Source organism: Mus caroli, unplaced genomic scaffold, assembly GCF_978045245.1.
Source record: "Mus caroli unplaced genomic scaffold, Mus_caroli_1 scaffold_15, whole genome shotgun sequence".
NCBI lineage: Eukaryota > Metazoa > Chordata > Mammalia > Rodentia > Muridae > Mus > Mus caroli.
Window position 1 is genome coordinate 102,381,210 of NW_028227270.1, and position 13,297 is coordinate 102,394,506.

Genomic DNA, 13,297 nt, shown 5'->3' on the forward strand with positions numbered 1-13,297 from the left:
TTAGTTTGTTTCACCAATCTGTTTGTTCCCTAGTGACTAAACAGATCAACATTTCATTTATAGTTTATGATTAATATTTCATTAAGTATAGTCTATATTACATTAATTAATTTTGTAATCCATAATTTTAAATAATTTTAAATTTAAGAATATCTCACTTTTGATACACTTTCTAAAAATTAAATATAACAAGTGCATTTCAAATTTCTACATAGCCAGTTGTTTATTTACTAAAATATTCATACAGGAGTTTTCTAATAAAGTCAAAGCTGAGTGACCACTGTCAGCATCAGACAATAGCTTTTGCTGATTCCTAAATAACTACAGCTTTCATGTATCTTCTACAGAGCTCTATAGCAGCAAGCCATAAGAAGGAAAGTGAGTCCACAGCAGTTAACAACAAAAGCACACAAGTACAATTTAAAATGACCCCATTTGCTTCCTTGATGATAAGGGAAAATTCACAAAACCGAATGCTGAACCTTCAACAGGAAAGTGTCTCACAGTTATTAAGGAAAGGTCAGGGCACAACAAGACCCGCACACTGTACAGAGGCTACATCCTGACTGATTTCTGGGACAAATTCCTCAGTATTCTGGCTATAGAAACCTTTCACATCTGGATCCCTACCACCGCATAACATTTTGATAGGTCGTCTAAGAAAGACCATCTAGCTCTAACAGTTCCTGACTATTAGTCAAGAAAACAGTCACTGAGGACAGGACCCATCTCACAAGAGAACAACCTGAAGCCCATGGGAGAGAACCACAGCAGAAGTAAGAACAGACTGACAGTATCATGTGAGTGCAGAGTTAGCAAGGCAAATGAAAAGACAGAGGAAGTCTGCCCTGGAAAAGCACAGAGCAGAGCATGGCTACCAAGCTGAGCCAAATTCTGAATGTCAGCATCACACACTTCTGGGGATAAGCAACTTCTCAAGTTGGTCATCTTCTGTTCTGATCTGCCATTACACAAAATTCTATATCGACTTTACTCTTGGCAAGTATAAGCTATACTGTCCATTAACTACCATCTGTGATGACTGGCTTAAAATATATCTCCATGGGTGGGTGTGGCCTACAACTTTTTCTTCCTCTGATGAATGATGCATTGCCCACAAATGACTATACAAATTATATTAGCAGGCCAGAGTAATGGCTCAGCCATTGAAAAGAATAGGTTTATAATGAAAACATCAAGATTATATCACTGAAAATTAAGTAAAATAAAATTTGTTCCCTCAGTCATAGTAACACATATCAAGGCTTTGAAAACCATATATGACTGCATTGGAAGACACAGAGAAAACATTATCTTCCCATTGCAGAAAATTCCAGAGGATAAGAGCACAGTGTATTATTCTACACCTACAAAACTAAATCCAAGTGCTAGATACAACCAACAAGTACCAAGCCTCCATTTTGAGGCCTTTACGCAAGTTACATATTAAAACTATATTTTCATCCCATACCATGCCAAGTTTTATATAGTCTATCCCTGAATCCTTGTTACTAAAAGGGCCATGGCCTGTCCAAACAGTCTCTGAATCACACTTATTTTCCCCCAAATGGGGCATATGCTTTATCTGATACCCAATCTTTGAAGAAAGTGGTGAGCTAAGAAGAGGTGTCTCCATTTCACATAAGAAAAAAACGCATCTTCAGTTTCTATGTGTGATCCAAGCCCTACCAAGAAGCTAAGACATCCAACAGTATCTCAAGAGCAGATCAATCAAATTTACTGGGACATACCTTGCAGAAACTGCATTAATCCATTAAAAATACTACAGGGAAAAAATAATATTTACAGTGTATGACAATGCTCCCCTCCAATCTACTAGCAATAGACATCTTAAAACTTTCCTCTCGGTACTTCATGGGTCCTCCTCCAAACCTGACCATGTATTAGGTCACAAAGCAAGCTTCAACAGATATAAAAAAAATTGAAATAACACAATGTATCCTATCAGAACACCATGAATTAAAGCTGGACTTCAAAAACAACAGAAATACTGGAAAACATACACACTGGTAGAAATTGATCAACACTCTACTCAAAGATCTCTGGGTCAGGGAAGAAATAAAGAAAGAAATTAAAGACTTTCAAGAATTCAGTGAAAATGAAGGCACAACATACCAAAATTTATGGGACACAGGAAAGCAGTGCTAAGAGGAAAGTTCATAGCACTAAGCACCATCATAAAGAAATTAGAAAGTTCTCATATCAGCAATTTAAAAGTACACCTGAATCTCTAGAATAAAAAGTAGCAAGTATACCAAAGAGGAGTAGAAGACAGGAAATAATCAAAATCAAGGCTGAAATCACTGAGTTAGACACCCCTGGTTTGGTGGTCCTGTGTTATATAAGAAAGCAGTCGGAGCAGGCCATAAGGAGCAAGACAGTAAGCAGCTCTCCTCCGTGTCCTCTGTGTCAACTCCTGCCTCCAGGTTGCTTCCCTGTTTGAGTTCCTATCCTGATTTCCTTTATTGATAAACAGAGATAAGGACGTATAAGGCAAATAAACACTTTCCTTTCCAAGTTCTTTTAGACATGGTGTTTAATCATTGTAATATTAATCCTAACTAGGACTGATCATGGTTTCTAATTAAATCTGCTAGTCTGTATCTTTTTCTTTGTTTTTCAAATTACTTTTACTTTGTATAGTCCAGTCATTACCCCTCTCCTGGTCTGCCCTCCCAAGGTTCCTCTTTCGATTCCTCCTTCCCCTGTCTCCAAGAGAATGTCCTCACCCTCCACCCCACAGCCCCTGCCAGGCATCCTCACTCCCTGGGGCCTCAAGGCTCTCCAGGGTTAGGTGCTTCTTCTCTCACTGAGGCCAGAGCAGGCAGTCCTCTGCTGTACATGTGTCAGGGACCTCAGACCAGCTAGTGCATGCTGCCTGGTTGGTGGCTCAGTGTCTGAGAGATCTCAGAGGTCTGGATTAGTTGAGAGTACTGGTCTTCCTATGAGGTCACCCCACTCCTCAACTTCTTTCAGCCTCTCCCTAATTCAAGGTCCCCAACTTCCATTCATTAGTTGGGTGCAAGTATCTGCATTTGTCTCAGTCAGCTGCTTCTTGGGCCTCTCAGTAGGCAGCCATGCTAGGCTGTAAGCACACCAATGTCAGGCCTTGGTGCATCCCCTTGAGATGGATCTCAAGTTGGGCCTGTCACTGGACTGACTTTCCCTCAGTCTTTTCTCCATTTTTGTCCCTGCAGTTCTTTCAGACAGGAACAATTCTGGGTCAGAGTTTTGACTGTGGGATGATAACCCCATCATCCCTCTACTTGATGCCCTGTCTTTCTTTCTACTGGAGGTGGATTCTACAAGTTCCCTCTCCCCACTCTTGAGCATTTCATCCAAGGTGTCCCTCCCTATGAATTCTGTGAGTTTCTCACCTCCCAAGTCTCTAGTACATTCTAGAGGTTCCCCCCTCACCCCTCCCAAATGGGATTGAGGCATACTCACTTGGGCCCGTCATCTTATTAACTTAATATTAAGTTCTATGGATTTTATCCTGGGTATTCTGTACTTTTTTGACTAATATACACTTATTAGCAAGTACATACCATACATGTCCTTTTGGGTCTGAGTAACCTCACTAAGGATAATACTTTTTACCTCCCTTTGCCTGCAAAACTCACGATGTCCTCCTTTTTAAATAGCTGAATAGTACTCCATTGTGTAAATGAACCACATTTTCTGTATCCATTCTTCTGTTGTGTGACATCTGGGTTGTTTCCAACTTCTGGCTCTTACAAATAAGGCTGCTATGAACATAGTGGAACAAGTGCCCCTCTGGCATGGTGGGACATCTTTTGGGTATATTCCCAAGAGTGGTACAGCTTGGTCTTCAGGTAGATCAATTTCCAATTTTCTAAGGAAACTCCAGATTGATTTTCAGAGTGGTTATACCAGTTTGCAATCCCACCAGCAATGGAGGAGTGTTCCTCTTTCTCCACATCCTCACCAATATATGCTGTCACCTGAGTTTTTGATCTTAGATATCCTGATTTGCGTAAGGTGGAATCTGGGTCATTTTGATTTGCATTTCCCTGATCACTAAGGACTTCAACAATAAAAGAACTTCTTGGGGAATCACCATCCCTGATCTTAAGCTGTACTACAGAGCAATAGTGATAAAAACTGCATGGTATTAGTACAGAGACGGACAGGTTAATCAGTGGAATAGAATTGGAGACCCAGAAATAAAACCATACACTTATGGACACTAGATCTTTGACAAAGAAAACAAAAATATTCAAAGGAAAAAAGAAAGCACCTTCAATAAGTGGTGCTGGTCTAACTGGCAGTCTGTATGTAGGAAAATGAAAATAGATTCCTATTTGTCACCTTGCACAAAGCTCAAGTACAAGTAGATCAAGGACATCAACATAAAACCAGATACACTGAATCTAATAGAAGAGAAAGTGGGGAAAAGCCTTGAACTCATTGGCACAGGAGGAAATTTCCTAAACAGAACTCCAATGGTTCATGCTCTAAAATCAAAGTTTGATAAATGGGAACCTCATGAAACTGGGAAGCAAAGTACATAGTCAATAAGACAATTCGGCAACCTACAGATTGGAATAAAATCTTCACTAACCACACATCCGATAGGAGCTAATATCCAAAATATATAAAGAACTCAAGAAGGTGATCTCCAAAAAAGTAAACAGCCCAATCAAAAAATGGGGTATAGAGCTAAACAGAGAAGTCACAACATAGGAATCTCCAATGGTAGAGAAGCACTTAAAGAAATGTCAACATTCGTTCTAAAAAACAAAAACAAAAACAAAAAACTTTAGCACAGAGCAAAGCTCAGTCTCCTAAAGAGTACTGCATACGACTAGCAAGTGCATCCTTACATGAACAGAGGCACAGTGCATTTCTCCATGTGAAGTATCTCTCCACATGCAGCATGTCACTGTATGAGAAGTCATCTCTCCATGGGAAGTATGTGTCTCTGTGTGATACATGCCTCCATGTGAAGCATCTCTCCATGGGAAGTGTGTGTCTCTATATGATACATGCCTCCATGTGAAGCATCTCTCCATGGGAAGTGTGTGTCTCTATATGATACATGCCTCCATGTGAAGCATCTCTCCATGGGAAGTGTGTGTCTCTATATGATACATGCCTCCATGTGAAGCATCTCTCCATGGGAAGTGTGTGTCTCTGTGTGATACATGCCTCCATGTGAAGCATCTCTCCATGGGAAGTGTGTGTCTCTATATGATACATGCCTCCATGTGAAACATCTCTCCATGGGAAGTGTGTGTCTCTATATGATACATGCCTCCATATGAAGCATCTCTCCATGGGAAGTGTGTGTCTCTATATAATACATGCCTCCATGTAAAGCATCTCTCCATGGGAAGTGTGTGTCTCTATATAATACATGCCTCCATGTAAAGCATCTCTCCATGGGAAGTGTGTGTCTCTATATAATACATGCCTCCATGTAAAGCATCTCTCCATGGGAAGTGTGTGTCTCTATATAATACATACCTCCATATGAAGCATCTCTCCATGGGAAGTGTGTGTCTCTGTGTGATACATGCCTCCATGTGAAACATCTCTCCATGGGAAGTGTGTGTCTCTGTGTGATACATACCTCCATATGAAGCATCTCTCCATGGGAAGTGTGTGTCTCTATATAATACATGCCTCCATGTAAAGCATCTCTCCATGGGAAGTGTGTGTCTCTATATAATACATGCCTCCATGTAAAGCATCTCTCCATGGGAAGTGTGTGTCTCTATATAATACATGCCTCCATGTAAAGCATCTCTCCATGGGAAGTGTGTGTCTCTATATGATACATGCCTCCATGTAAAGCATCTCTCCATGGGAAGTGTGTGTCTCTATATGATACATGCCTCCATATGAAGCATCTCTCCATGGGAAGTGTGTGTCTCTGTGTGATACATGCCTCCATGTAAAACATCTCTCCATGGGAAGTGTGTGTCTCTATATGATACATGCCTCCATATGAAGCATCTCTCCATGGGAAGTGTGTGTCTCTATATAATACATGCCTCCATGTGAAGCATCTCTCCATGGGAAGTGTGTGTCTCTGTATGATACATGCCTCCATATGAAGCATCTCTCCATGGGAAGTGTGTGTCTCTATATGATACATGCCTCCATGTAAAGCATCTCTCCATGGGAAGTGTGTGTCTCTGTGTGATACATGCCTCCATGTAAAACATCTCTCCATGGGAAGTGTGTGTCTCTATATGATACATGCCTCCATATGAAGCATCTCTCCATGGGAAGTGTGTGTCTCTGTGTGATACATGCCTCCATATGAAGCATCTCTCCATGGGAAGTGTGTGTCTCTATATAATACATACCTCCATATGAAGCATCTCTCCATGGGAAGTGTGTGTCTCTGTATGATACATGCCTCCATATGAAGCATCTCTCCATGGGAAGTGTGTGTCTCTATATGATACATGCCTCCATGTAAAGCATCTCTCCATGGGAAGTGTGTGTCTCTGTGTGATACATGCCTCCATATGAAACATCTCTCCATGGGAAGTGTGTGTCTCTATATAATACATGCCTCCATGTAAAGCATCTCTCCATGGGAAGTATGTGTCTCTATATGATACATGCCTCCATGTGAAACATCTCTCCATGGGAAGTGTGTGTCTCTATATAATACATGCCTCCATGTAAAGCATCTCTCCATGGGAAGTGTGTGTCTCTATATGATACATGCCTCCATGTGAAACATCTCTCCATGGGAAGTGTGTGTCTCTGTGTGATACATGCCTCCATGTAAAGCATCTCTCCATGGGAAGTGTGTGTCTCTGTGTGATACATGCCTCCATGTGAAGCATCTCTCCATGGGAAGTGTGTGTCTCTATATGATACATGCCTCCATGTAAAGCATCTCTCCATGGGAAGCCTATTTAACTGTGTTCAGAGTCTCTGAAAAAGCTTCAGGTTTCCTTTTAGAGTCCTATGCTTTATTCTTAAGAAAAGCCTTGATGGGACATAAACATCTTTTCTTTACTCCTCATGTTCACAATCCATCCTCACTTATAAAGTACATAAAAATAGGCAAAATTGTCTTAAGTAAGAGGATCATGAAAGAAAGCAGAGATCCAAAACTTTCCCCCTGTAGAGGGCAGGGTAATGAAAAAGAGACAGCAGTTGCTGGCGAGGATGTGGAGAAAGAGGAACACTCCTCCATTGTTGGTGGGATTGCAAGCTTGTACAACCACTCTGGAAATCAGTCTGGCGGTTCCTCAGAAAATTGGACATAGTACTACCGGAGGATCCAGCAATACCTCTCCTGGGCATATATCCAGAAGATGTCCCAACCGGTAAAAAGGACACATGCTCCACTATGTTCATAGCAGCCCTATTTATAATAGCCAGAAGCTGGAAAGAACCCAGATGTCCCTCAACAGAGGAATGGATACAGAAATTATGGTACATTTACACAATGGAGTACTACTCAGCTATTAAAAAGAATGAATTTATGAAATTCCTAGCCAAATGGATGGACCTGGAGGGCATCATCTTGAGTGAAGTAACACAATCACGAAAGAACTCACACAATATGTATTCACTGATAAGTGGATATTAGCCCAAAACTTAGGATACCCAAGATTTAAGATACAATTTGCTAAACGCATGAAACTCAAGAAGAATGAAGACCAAAGTGTGGACACTGTGCCCCTTCTTAGAATTGGGAACAAAACACCCAGGGAAGGAGTTACAGAGACAAAGTTCGTAGCGGTGATGAAAGGATGGACCATTTAGAAACTGCCGTATCCAGGGATCCATCCCATAATCAACTTCTAAACGCTGACACCATTGCATACACTAGCAAGATTTTGCTGAAAGGACCCAAATATAGCTGTCTCTTGTGAGACGATGCTCGGGCCTAGCAAACACAGGAGTGGATGTTCACAGTCAGCTATTGGATGTATCACAGGGCTCCCAATGGAGAAGCTAGAGAAAGTACCCAAGGAGCTAAAGGGATCTGCAACCCTATTGTTGGAACAACATGATGTACTAACCAGAACCCCGGAGCTCTTGTCTCTAGCTGCATATGTATCGAAAGATGGCCTAGTCAGCCATCAATGGAAAGAGAGGCCCATTGGACTTGCAAACTTTATATGCCCCAATATAGGGGAATGCCAGGGCCAAAAGAATGGGAATGGGTGGGTAGGGAAGTGGGGGGCGCTATGGGGGACTTTTGGGATAGCATTGGAAACGTAATTGAGGAAAATATGTAATAAAAATATTAAAAAAATAAATAAATAAAAAAAAGTTTAAAAAAAAAAAAAGAAAAAGAGACAGCTCTGAGGACTGCCCATATGCTACTTCCATGGACTAGTAGCATCTCTGCTTTGTGACTGTATTACACCATTTACATACTTTTCTTTTTATAATTTTTAGAATAGAATGAAAGTGATGATTTTCATCATGCCACCACCATTATACATCTACCATGCATTATTCTCCATATTGTAAAAAGTTACATTTCAAAAAATAAGCATTAATTTTTCCATTTATAATTTAAAAAGTATTTTTAAATGACTGGGATGATCATCTTTGGTAGGTTATTTCAAGGTTTGTTCTTTGCCTTTTCTTTTATGTTTATGTTTGCCAAAATGATTGCCAGACTACTCAAACATTCTAGTTGTACCTGAATTATCTATATTTTCAAAAATATAGATAATATATCACGCTGCTTTGAGCGTGATAAATGTACAATAGCACTCAATTACATTTTCAGCACACAACTGTTTATTTGCAAAAATGAAAACATGTACACAGTAGTATGCTCCAATATGAATATCTGCCTGTCGTTTTCTGTGGTTAGCCACATCAGACACTTCTCAGTTGCAGTGGCTCTTCTGCAGCAGCAATACTCATGCTACACTGCCTTTTCCTCTGCATTGAACCGCTTCTCCCAGTGAAGGCTCAGAACATGAACATGCCGATGAAACATTCAAGGGTAGGGAAGCTCAAGGTGTTACCACATTCCCAAGTCCCCTCCTTCATGGGCTGAGTGGCCTGTCAGCTGAAGAAGGGGCTGTGGGGATGCAGCATTTGTGCATCCTCACCCAGGAAGAGGCAGCCTTCTCCAGGACGGCGCTGCCTTTGAATAACTCGTGACCTGGTAAGTGGCCATATCAATTCACTGGCTCATCAAGCTGGACTGCACTGGAACAGATTCTTTGTTATAGATACACCAGCAATAGTTACAATATTCCCAATAATTGGCTGTGGATTTTAAATGTTTTCAATTTTACTAATTTCTTAGTAATTGTCACTCTATGCTTTAGAAAAAAATCTTGATGGTCTTACTCTAATTTCCTGACATATTAATGCATTGCTCAATATTATTCATTCATTCATTATACAATGAAGTATTTTCTAATTAACCTTTTCCATAATCTAAGACAAAATTTCCAACTACTTATTAATTATTTTCTTTTTTTAAATAAAGTCACATTTTATTCTGCTTCAAACTAAGGATGTCAGTATGTTGCAGAGGTCCCTTTTCTGTATAGAATACATTCTAAATGCCTAGAGGAGGCCTGAAAATGCTAATAGTACTGAACTCTATCTAGAATAACAGGGAAGAGATGGTTCATCTGACAGCCAAAATGGCTACAGAGCAACTAAGTGGTGGGTAGAATAAAATACAACATATGGTAGGGGTTAACTCATGCTCTAGGTGACACAACAAGATGTCATCATGCTCAGCATGGTGCACAATTTACATTTTGTGATGTTCTTCTGGAATTCCCAATGTAATGTTTAGACCAACAATTCTCAAACAATAGGTCACAACCATTTTTGGGAGGAGTCACCTAAGACCATTGGAAAACACAGATATTTACTTTATGATTCATAACAGTAGCAAAATTATAGTTACGATGTAGCAATAGAAATAATATTATGGTTAGGGACCACCACAACATGATAGACTGTATTAAAGGGCCGTAGCATTATGAAGGTTGAGAACCATGGCTTTAGATAGACTGTTGGCCATGAGCAACTGAACCCGTGGAAAGCAAAGTATAACAGAAGACTCACCTCATCATGAACCCTGGTGTAATCCCACTTGTTTACACAATGTGCTCTGTGTATTACATGACTTTCTTTGTAACCTTCAATACCATAGTTATTGTTGGCATCGGGGCCTCCCAAACCTATGACATCACATGGGCATGACCTGCAGACCTGTTGCCAAGACAACAGGCACCATATTTCCAGAATCCACTTGGCTCACCTCCCACCTTTACCTGTGTTACGTCATTTTCCATATAAATATGGAGAATGCCCCTCCCTCTCTCTGTCTTTCCCCCTTCTTTTACTGCTGCTGCCTTCCCCTCTCTCTCTCTCTCCCAATAAATCTCTTACACATGAAACTGCTTTGGCCTAGGGTGCTGTGTTCAGACGTGAGCTGCTATTTTAACACAACAGTTATAAATAGTTCATATTCTCTATTTTAGGCCTGTATTTTGACTGTGAAATGTCCCCTGCAGGCCCATGTGCTTCAACATTGGTTCCTCGGCTATTGGCACTGTTTTGAGGAGGCTGTGGAACCTTCTGGACATAAGAACTACAGGTAAAGTGTCACTGAGGTAGACTCAGGATTATAAGCTCCCCCTTCACTTCTGATTGGCTCCAGACAACAAGCTGCCTGGAATGAAGGACTGTACTCTCTGCATTGTGAGCCAATATAAACAGACCTCTAGGAAGCTGCTTCTGGTAGGTGCGTGTCACAGTTTTGAGAAAAGGAGCTCAGGAAAGCCTCTGTGTATATATATTTTTTAACTATGACATTTATATTATTTAACTACTATCCATAGATACTTACTGTTTATCCAACCATTAGTGATTTTAAAAGTTTTCAAATTTTCACAATACAAGCATAGTTTTGTACATATCTCCTTGAAGTTAAAATAAATTTATACTTATTTTATATTCCCTATAATTTGGTGTTTCAGGGGGTTAAGCAGTTAAAGCTTCCATTAACTTTTAAATGCAATCAAAATGCCATATTTCTACTAGTCTGTTTCTCTGCCTTAAGCTGCACTGTTGTGCTTCTGCTGTCGTCATGCTTAGTTTGAGCCTGGCTTTTATGTAGCGTTTCTGTCCACATAATCTTGATGTGGAGTACTTCCAGAGACTCTGGAAGGAGGAGGCTGTTAACACTGAGCATAGACAGGGCCTTGCATACACTGAGCAAGCACTGCACCATTGAACTACAGCTCTAACCCTTGCTTCTTCAAGACAAAGTCTTGTCACATCGTCCACCCTGGCCTTAGCCTTATAGTCCTCCTGCCTCCACCTCCCGAGTTAGGTACTACAGCACTTGTCCCTAGGTTTTCTTTTTTTTTTTTGGTTTTTCGAGACAGGGTTTCTCTGTATAGTCCTGGCTGTCCTGGAACTCACTTTGTAGACCAGGCTGGCCTCGAACTCAGAAATCCGCCTGCCTCTGCCTCCCAAGTGCTGGGATTAAAGGCGTGCGCCACCACGCCCGGCTGTTCCTAGGTTTTAGAATGATGTTTGCCCACTTCACTTTTATCCTGTATGGCATTGCTCATATTCTTTACTCTTTTACTCCCAGATTTACATGCTGTCTACTCTAGCTTCTCAGTGAGTGCCTTTATATGATACCTGAATTGTGTCTCTATGAAAAGATCAAATGGAAAAGTACTGGCTCATTTAGAAAGTAAGGTATTTATTTAATCTATGATCTAAAGTAAGAATTCAGATATCTGATAGTTCTTGGGTTACTTAAAACAAAATTGAAAGAGAAGAGCTAATACATCTACCAGCAACAACTATATAATCTTAAACTCCACAAGCAAGAATCTAGACTGATTTCCTCACTATGATATCCAAACTTTCAAAATAATTCCAGAGACTACTGTAGATTGATATTTACCCTCATCATACAGAAAGAAAAAGGGTTGTCGCTTGTTGCATCTCAAGTTTTCTTTAGAAGAGATTTTGAAGAAATGTGAAATTTTGATTCACTAAAATCAAAAGCAGTCAACTAAAAAAGGAAATACTACAAATAAACGGTTATGAGGTTATGAACTATCAAATTTACTAAAAAACAAATTCACCCCTAAGAACTAAAACAATGAGCTTGCTTATATACGGGAGCAGCAATGAGTTTTTAAGTACCTAGTTGGTTGATGAAACAAAAATCACAATCCAAATTTGAAAGCCTTTCTAAAAGATATTTTAAAATATGAACTAGAATTATTTAAATTATATATTCCCAATTAAACCCAGAAAAGTTGCTTTCTCTGGCAAGTTTTTTCTTGAATGAGGCTGAGAAATGGAAGTTATGTAAATTTCTCAAAGCCAGCAATCTAAGTAATTATAAATGATAAAAATAAAATAAACACCTTGAAGTATCATTCATTAAAGTATCTGGCTTTCTCCAAGATATGACTGACATTTGTCCTGGCTTCTGGGAAGCAATGTGTCACAGCTGCTGAGGGCTGATAATGGGGAGGCTGACACACCAAACAAGAAGGAGATCTAACCTGGAGGCTAAGACCCTAAAGACTTCACAGCTCACACTCCACTCTATCTCCTGGTCAGCTCACATCTATAGCAGGAGTGTATCACATACAACTCGGGACAAGGACGTTCTGCATCTGCAGCTGCCCCAGGCGGTGGCTATTGACTTTTGGCTGATGTTTTGACATGGGCCTTTTCTGTGTATCTTAGTGTTTGCTTTTTGTTTGTTTGTTTTCCTATTGCTGGAATAAAATGCATTGACAAAAGTGACTTAAGGAATAAAGGATTGATTTTAGCTCGCAACTCAAGGTAGCCGCTCATGGCGGGGAAGTCAGAACAGCAGGACTCAAGCAGTTGGTCACACTGTGTCCACAATCAGAAGCAAGCACTCTGCCCCTTCCACAGTCCAAGATCCCAGCAGGGAATGGTACTATACATGGTGGGCAGGTCTCCTCAGTTCAAATAACACAATCAAGATGTCCCATAGGCATGCCCTGAAACTATCTTCCAGATGATTCTCAACTGAAAGTTGGTAACCAACACTAGCCACTGTACACTATAATAAACATTCCCAGTGTATGCCTTTACCCACTCACTAAATCAGTGATGAGCAGGCATGTAAGTCTGGAGGAACATGCTCATGAATCTCAGGCTGGCCTCTCTAGGTAAGGATTTATTAGTAGTTACAAACCTTACCATATTTTCAAGTATGTGTTTATTATTTACATAATTAGAGAGAGAAATTCACAGATAGTAGCACTGAATATATATT

At 40.2% G+C, this 13,297-nt stretch overlaps 1 protein-coding gene across 2 annotated transcripts in view; it reads right to left on the reverse strand.

Annotated features, from left to right (window-relative positions):
- The window catches only part of Vps41 (VPS41 subunit of HOPS complex), a 161,542-nt gene that overhangs the window by 92,582 nt on the left and 55,663 nt on the right, over positions 1–13,297 (reverse strand). The window lies entirely within an intron of this gene.